Below are 7,967 nucleotides of genomic sequence, written 5' to 3'. Positions count from 1 at the left end.
GACCAGGGTCAGCAAGGCCCAGTGAAGACCAGCAAAGAGTGTCAGGGTGAATCAATGCCACAGCATTGTCCACTGTCTGTCGAGTTATATTTATGCCGTTTCCAAGCATCACATGTCCTCGCAAGCATCTATTCCAGCAAAACCACATGCTCCCTTTTCCAGGCAGCTCCCAGGAAAACACCACGTGACACAACTGAGTCTCCCAAGAAACCAGAAATTTCCACTTTAATAGACTATGCTACTAACAAGTGGTCGGTATAATTATTACTTTTCTGTATGTAAAGAAGTTGGTATTTATTAACTTTTAAAGTTTAATAATTTCATTAGGACTTCTTTATCTTCCTAAATAAAATTTGACACTTGTTCCAAATTTTAGTCCCTGGCTACATTCTAGTTCTATATCTTTTATTGGTTTTCTTTAAAGTTCCTAAAGTTGAATTAACTGTGCAGTCAGTGCAAGGCACAGGTAGGATTAAACTTAGTTCTCTCTGAGTTCAAGCCCATGCTCTGCTATAGTTTAGATGTTCAAGACTCATTTTAAAATGTATTTTAGCTGATGATGATTGTGACATTTATGGGGTGTAGTGTCATGTTGCTAACTGCTGTGGCTTCTCTTCAGATCTTACGGTCCCTGCTGTGCCATTGCTGTCCTTTTTCTTAATGCTGAGCCCTGTTATACCCCCTGAAGTCCTCTGAACCCTTTCTCTGGAAGACCCTTCCTACTGCTTGCTGCTTCTTTTAATCTTTCAAAATAAAGTGTGCTTTATTGACAGCAATTTTATCTCTGCAAAAATGCTCTCCACAGGAGACCATTTTGAAACGCTTTTTCAAAATTCTTTTTTTTAATGTAGTTTACATTTATTTAATGTGTCTGTGTATGGAGGGAGAAGGGTGTATGCATGAGAAAGCACATGTGTGGAAGTCAAAGGATAACCTTAAAGAATGGCTTTTCTCCTTCCACCTTGTGGATTCTAAGGAGATTTAACTCAAGCCATCAGGTTCAGTGGCAGGCACCACTATGCCATCTGGCTGGCCCTGCCAAAATTCTTACTCAAAGATAGTAAGTTCATTGTCCACTAAATCAGTCTCAACCAAGACTAACTTCTGGAATCATTTGCCTTCACAGTGACCTTCATATGTATGCACTTTGCTAATTTTAGCATCTTTCCCTGATGGCATGGATCCTTGACTATTGATACAGCCTCCCTCTGTGCACCTCTGGGACCAGATGGCAGGACCACTTCGCACACAGCATCTCCCAGCAACTCTGCATCCTAGATTCATGAAGCACAGATCTCTGTCTTCTACCCTGGGCTCTTTTCATGCTTTGGTTGTTCTGAACCTGCTATTTACCTTCCCCAGGAAGGGCATTAAGCCAGCTCCCCTTGTTCCAGGGTTGGGGGGTGGGGGTCTCACTATCTCAAATCTAATAAATCTTAGGTCTCCTTGGCATTTTGAAAAAATTTATCCAACCTTGTCACTCACCAAAGAAATTTCTCAAAATTGTCCTTTCTACTCAAAACTGCTATTGTTCACTTTCCGAACAAAATGTTGGCTCTTACTTTACAGGAAAAACCAAAGTCAATGCCATCTGGTCTTTTCTGTCCTTCTTAACACTTGTTTCTCAGGAAGGGATTTCTTTTCACGGCATCCCTTCAAGTGTGACCCCACCCTCCCTGAGTCATCGTTCCCTTCTGACAACTTGTTCCATCTGTTTGTGTTTCATATTGCTCCTTCCCTGCTGAGACCTCCTCCTCCTCCTTCTCCTCCTCCTCCTCCTTCTTCCTCTTCCCCCACCCAGTGAGGCAGTTTATCTTGTAGACCAAGCTGGCCTAAAAGTAGAACTTTCTATGTAGCTGAGGATGATTTCCGATTCCAGATCTCTTGCTCCACCTTCCAAGTGCTGGGATCACGGGTGCTCACAAATATGCCTGCTCTGTCATCTGTTTTATCTGTGCTTCCTGTCACTCACATGAAGCAATTAAGCAACTTGTCATAGCATCTTCTAGGATTGAAATCTAAGTCAGACATCAACAATCTCAGGCTCTTCAGTCACTCATAAAGAGTAGAGTTGACCCAGAGATAATGGGGAGACTTCAACAAGTTTCCCCAGTGCAGAGAAATACCCCTTTAGCTCCAAAGAGACCTACACTAAAATAAGAAATAGGATGTTCGTTCACCAGGGTGGGGATTGCTTACCACAGCCCTGTGTTGTGCAGATTAAGGATAGATCAGTGGTGGTGGGGAAAGAGGGGTCCAGAGAAGTGTGAAGCCTCCTCCTCCTTTATCAATCAGTATCTGTGCATTCAAACTGCACTCATCCTTTGGGAGGAGCAGGTGAAAGAGATGGAGACACACTGCCCCTTGTCTGGATTTTTAGAGACTGCTTTGCCTCCGTCATTCTGAGATACTTAGAATTCAGACAAGTACCTGAGATTAGCCTTGTCCAGTGGTGACAGAGAACTTGTGGGCTCACAGGCAAGTCTTCTGTGTTTTTCATAAAACAGAACATATAAACATATAAGGATTATTTTTAAATATCAGTTTTTTGTTCAAGACAACACAAATTTCATTATGTTAACTCTGGGTTAGATCTGAGGAATGCTCCTGGGGTGAGTTTGTTCCTCAGTTTTTCAGCATGGAGCAGATATGAACACCGAGCTTCTGATGTGTCCCTTATAGAGTAGTAAATGTAATATCAAGATGTAACACCCTAGGGTGAATGACAGAAATTGCAGAGACCCAGGGAGTTGCCATGGTGGTTCCATGCTCCTGTGGAGGTGATAGGTGGTACAGAACGCTACATACCACATTGCTCCTCAAAGGTGCTTGAATCTGTCAATTTTAATATGTAAAAGTAACAAGCCAAGTACCAATGAAGGCACAGAACTCAAGCAGAGGTTTCTGGCATTATTAGCATTAGAAGTGTCTTCTTGGGCTAATGTAATTCACTCAAGAAGTCTTGTCATTGGGCAGATCAATAGCTCTGACCTACTTGATTATATAACTTGTGATTATGCCCCATTATGAAACTCATTACCTGGTACTGCAAGGGAAAAAAATCTCACTTGTATTTCTTTCAATTTCTTCTAAAACTGAGTGTGCTGAGCATTAGGCCTTGTCATCCTATATAATGACAGCCCTCCTGCCCCCCTGCGTTTGATCAAGGTAAGGAATGCATAAAGAAACCAGAACCCTGGTTCAGTAATTTATCCTCTTATTAGGTCTGACATTTCAACAGTCTTCTATGTGCCATTCTGGGACATTGTTATTTCTTCAGTGTATGCTTACATTTTATTGGTTATTGCCTTGAAAGATGAAAAAACTGAGAGAGTGGTCTGTCCTCCAAACCACAGGGCAGGCCCTGCCCTCCCTCACCCTCCCATCCTTTCCTTCTCTGTAATACATTTTGCTCCATTTCTCTTCCTTTCTTTGCAGCCCTGCTCAATTCTCTATAACTTTCCTCAGCATCTGCATTTCATCATTTGTGACGTTTTTGGTTGTGTACTGGTCTTCATCACTGCACAGGGAAAGTCACTATGCAGAAAATCAGGGAGAAATGAGTGTGACTAAGGGCAAGGACAGGTGACAGCTGCAGCAGCAGTGACACCGATGCTTAGGCACACATACAAGTCACCTTGGTGGGCAGCATTGCCACAGCGTTGAAGTACTGCATTTTCAAGAACCACAGCTGAAGGTACAGGAAAAGGGGAGGGTCCAGGAGCCTCCCGTTACTCATATTTGTCCTCTATGGGACAATTCTATGCACTAAGTCTTTAAGAGCTTTTCGCAGTTTGGCTAAAGGCTCATTCTTACCAACTACCCACTATAATAGCTGGCTTAATAGCAAAACTTATGGTGGGTCTTTCCCTCTCCAACTGCCCCTTTTATCTAGCCATGGTTCTTGCACCTCTTGAATCTCCCTCAAAACTATTCTGCCTTTAAGTTCTTTGAGCATAGCCTGCGTTGAAACTTGAATTAAGCTGTCAAAATGTATGCTCTCCAGAGCATCTCTTCTCATAGAGAACAAATATTAGAGCAATTATAAGACTAGAGCCACATAGGAACTTAGGAGAAAACAACCTGAGCTGGCAGAGTCAGATAAGGTGACAACTCAGAAGCCAACATTGAAGCCAGGTCTTATAAACTAGAAAGAGCGTGCCAGCCGGAGATGATAAACATAAATGATGCATGAAACCAAATGCTATGCCAGTTTTCTCATTAGATGCTTGTGTAGGTTTAGGGACTAGGATTGTGTAGGATTTTTTTCTAATACAGTAATCTGTACAAAAGTCACCAGCCTGTAAGTGGAGGCTGAGGCCTAAACTTGGCAGCACATGCCCTGCACTCACAGCTTTTCATGATCATACCATGAAAAAAGGCTTCCAAGGCAGATAAATCTAAGCTCAAATTGTCCTTTGAACTAGCTATAGGTCCCTAAGTGGAAATTAACATCTAAATCTGTGATGTCACCCAATATTGGAGATATTTTACTCAAAATAAAGCCTTTTACATTGTTTAACTGAAATAGCATATGATGTACTGCACTGTTTCTCACACTCAATTGACAAAGCAGCACTTCGAGATTGTAAGGCCATCTTGAAGATTACTACGGGCAAGGAAAAGTCTCTGTGTGTGACTTCACACTGTCCTCCCTCCCCTCTAAAGCGATAGTAAGTACTCTGATACTGACATGCTAATTTCACGTCCCCAGAGATCAGCATTGATGGTGGACAATGGTGAGATTGAGGCTGCAATAGTTAGCGCCTTAGAACCAGGGTAGAGAAAGTGAGTGTGCCAGCCTCGGGGTTGAGAGTTTACTACAGGAACAACCTAGATATTTAGCCATTCTTTGGGAGGTGATTGAAGACTGGGTTGATAGACAGGAGATACTAATTCTTTCTCGTGGAAGCTGTAGGATGTCACAGTGTGTCTCTCAGTATATCCCCCTATCCATCCATCTTCAGTTGCAAATGTCCATTGCAATGGTTCGAGATCTCTAGCTTCTGTGACAGCATCAATATTGGATCCTCACTGGGGCTCTTCCTGGTTATCTAGTTGTTACCATGTGTCATAGAGATCCTGAAACTTCCGATCAGCAGGGCTGGCCCTTTCACATGTCCCAACCATTCACAGATGATGTAAATATTGGGGTAGGCCAGCTCAGAGCCCTGGATCTGGGCATGGTTGGTAGCTGAGCCAGTGTCTGCAATGGCTTTCCCTTATCAGCAAACTCTCTACCACTGCTCAATCCAAAACCAGCAGCAGCAGGAACCAGGGACAGCTCTCCTGCTCTCATGCTCTCAGGCTAGCTCACCCACACCCAAGCCTCCAGAGTCAGTTCCACTGTGCTGCCCAGTCAAGGTGGGCACTTTCCCAAGTGTTGTAGCATGTGGAGGGCCAGGCTACCTCTCCCACACCATACCCTCGGGGTATGCAATGGAAGCCAGCTCCACTGTGACACCTGGGCAAGGGGCAGGACCTTGAGTGCTGCTGCTGTCAAGAGGCTGAGGGTGGAGTTAGCTCTTCAAAGTGCCAAAGCCAGTAAGGGGCAGAGCCAGTTCTACACAGCCTCTTGGCATTCACATGGTCATGTTCTCTAGTGGTATATGAGCCAGGGACATTGACATTGATCCCCACTGCCTTGTAGACAAGGACCCAGTTGTGGCCTTCAGCAGCAGCTTAGGGCTGAGACCTCACCATGGACCCAAATGGCAGGGCTGGCCACTCACAACAGGGTACTGCTCTCCACCCTTGAGTCTCTAGTTCCATCTCACTTAATAACACTTAAGCTGCTCTACTTCTCTTTCTTTGTCATCTGTCCACCATAGACTTGGGCATTGTCACTATTGCCACAGGCTGGCCCCAGCTGAAAGGCTTCTGGGTGACAACCCTTTGTCTGTGCTGTATGGTGTGGTGGCCGGCAGGTGTGGGTTGAGGGGCAGGTCTATGGGCATCTTTCCCCACCACACCTGAGTCACATTGTGGAACACAGATCTCAGTCTTCCTCCTCCCATGCCATGCTGTCTGGATTTGATTTGATTTGATTTGATTTGACTTGATTTATTTTTATGTGTCCTAGGCATAACACAGCTTTGGCCACCAAGCCAGACATCGAGCTAGGATGAACAAAGAACTGCCTCTGACTGATCTAAAGCCACCACCTCCACAAGGTGTCTCTTTGCCCATTGCCAGGGGGTTAGGAGATACTTTCATGCAGAGGTGACCTGGGGTCACCCAGAATAACAGGGAGGCGGATTATGATTCTTGGGGTAGAAATAACTTTTAGGAAGTCTTGGATCTGCTGTAAGATTTTATCTGACCTCCTTTATTTCTTGCATTTTTCAAAGCACTAAAATCTACTGAATTTGAGCAATTTCAGAGATTCTAATGTGTATTTTGGGGGGCAGGGAGTGAGGGGTACAGTTTGGGCTCAGTCAGAAAAGGACAACATTGTTGGGCTAGTTACTTCTGTGTCACCATCATCTGGAAAGGGGAATCTCATTGAGAAAGATGCCTCTGTCAGGTTGGCCTGTAAGCAAGTCTGTGGGAATATCCTTGATTGATGTGAGAAGGTCCAGCCCACTGTGGGTAGTGCTACTTCTGGGGGTCTTGGGTTGGATAATAAGGAAACTGAGCAAGCTGTAGAGAGCAGGCCAGTAAGAGTGTTCTTCCAAGGTCTCTGCTTCAGCTCCTGCCTCCAGATTCCTGCCTTGAGTTCCTGCCCTGACTTTTCTTTATGATAGACTAGGAGCTATGAGAGGAAATAAACCGTTTTCTCCCCAAATTGCTTTGGTAATGGTATTTATCACAGCAATAGAATTCAACCCAGGAGAGTAAAACTTGGTGAATGAGGATTCCTGAAGAAAAAAAAAAGTTGTGTCTGAAGCCAGACTGGCTGATTAGAATTTTAGTTGTATGGAGTGGGAGAGTGTGGCAGGTTCAGAGCCTAATTGCCGTATCTGGGCTAGCTTTAGCCCCATGAATAACAATCCCTTGTCCAGGATTAACCTCTATGACAGAATTAACATCCTGTGATTAACTTATAAAATCCTTTTGGAAGCCATTTCCTTAGCAGGCACCTAATTTCCACAGACCCCCAAACTAAGAATGTCATTGGGTAACTGGTCTGATCCCTTCAGGGGAACTTCTTATGTTAGTGTGACCACCTCTCTGTTGTTAGAACCAATGTACTTCAAAGGTGTCTTGACTTATACTTTTCTTTGTTCTGGTACTATAAAAACTTCAAGAAACTGCTTCCATGTTGGAACATGAAATTTCAGGTTATTGAAATGTGTGGTCCTGGACCGTAGTTACACAAATTGGAAATTAGGATAAACTCCAGCTTAGTCCCTTTGAGCTGAGAGCTCAGCCTTTTGCGTCAACAATACTGAATTAAGGAATTTTAAGAATGGATTCTCTGGTATTCCATACATGAGTATAAAGTGTTTATATCATGTCCACTGACAGTTTCCCAGCTCCAGGCAGGCTTCCAGGAGGGATCCCTTTTATACCTTATCTTTTGGCATAGATCCATTTTACAGATATTTTAAAAATCCAAGGACAAGGTAACCTAGACTATCTGCTTATTAGTGACTAATTTTTAAAGTCATCCAGCTGCACCCCAGTGTTCCTTCACTAAGAGAGCTCTGATTTGGCAAATGGCATAAGGTGAGGCTGTAAGGCAAACAGAGATAAACCATAATTGTGAGATACTGTGAATCATTGCCCTTTGCTGTGTGGGAAGTGGGATGGAGGGATAGGTAAAATGGGGTGAGAGGGAAGGAAGCCGGGCAAAGGAAGAAGGGGCATGGGGAGAAATTAGAAGTGAATGAGGATTCTCGCCGAGAGGCATCTGGGACTCACCTGCTGGCTTAATGCTAACTACTCTGAAATGTCCAATTACTTTTAATAATGACTCAGACACCCAGAGTACTGGGTAGTTAGACTAATCCAGAAGGAAAGCA

At 43.9% G+C, this 7,967-nt stretch overlaps 1 pseudogene; it reads right to left on the bottom strand.

Moving 5' to 3' along the window:
* Positions 1–6,069: 6,069 nt before the first annotated feature.
* LOC116897528 lies at positions 6,070–6,195 on the bottom strand (annotated as a pseudogene).
* Positions 6,196–7,967: the final 1,772 nt, after the last annotated feature.

Source organism: Rattus rattus, chromosome 3 (assembly GCF_011064425.1).
Source record: "Rattus rattus isolate New Zealand chromosome 3, Rrattus_CSIRO_v1, whole genome shotgun sequence".
Lineage (NCBI taxonomy): Eukaryota > Metazoa > Chordata > Mammalia > Rodentia > Muridae > Rattus > Rattus rattus.
Note: the sequence above shows the minus strand (reverse complement) of the source record. Positions and strands in the feature narration are given on the sequence as shown.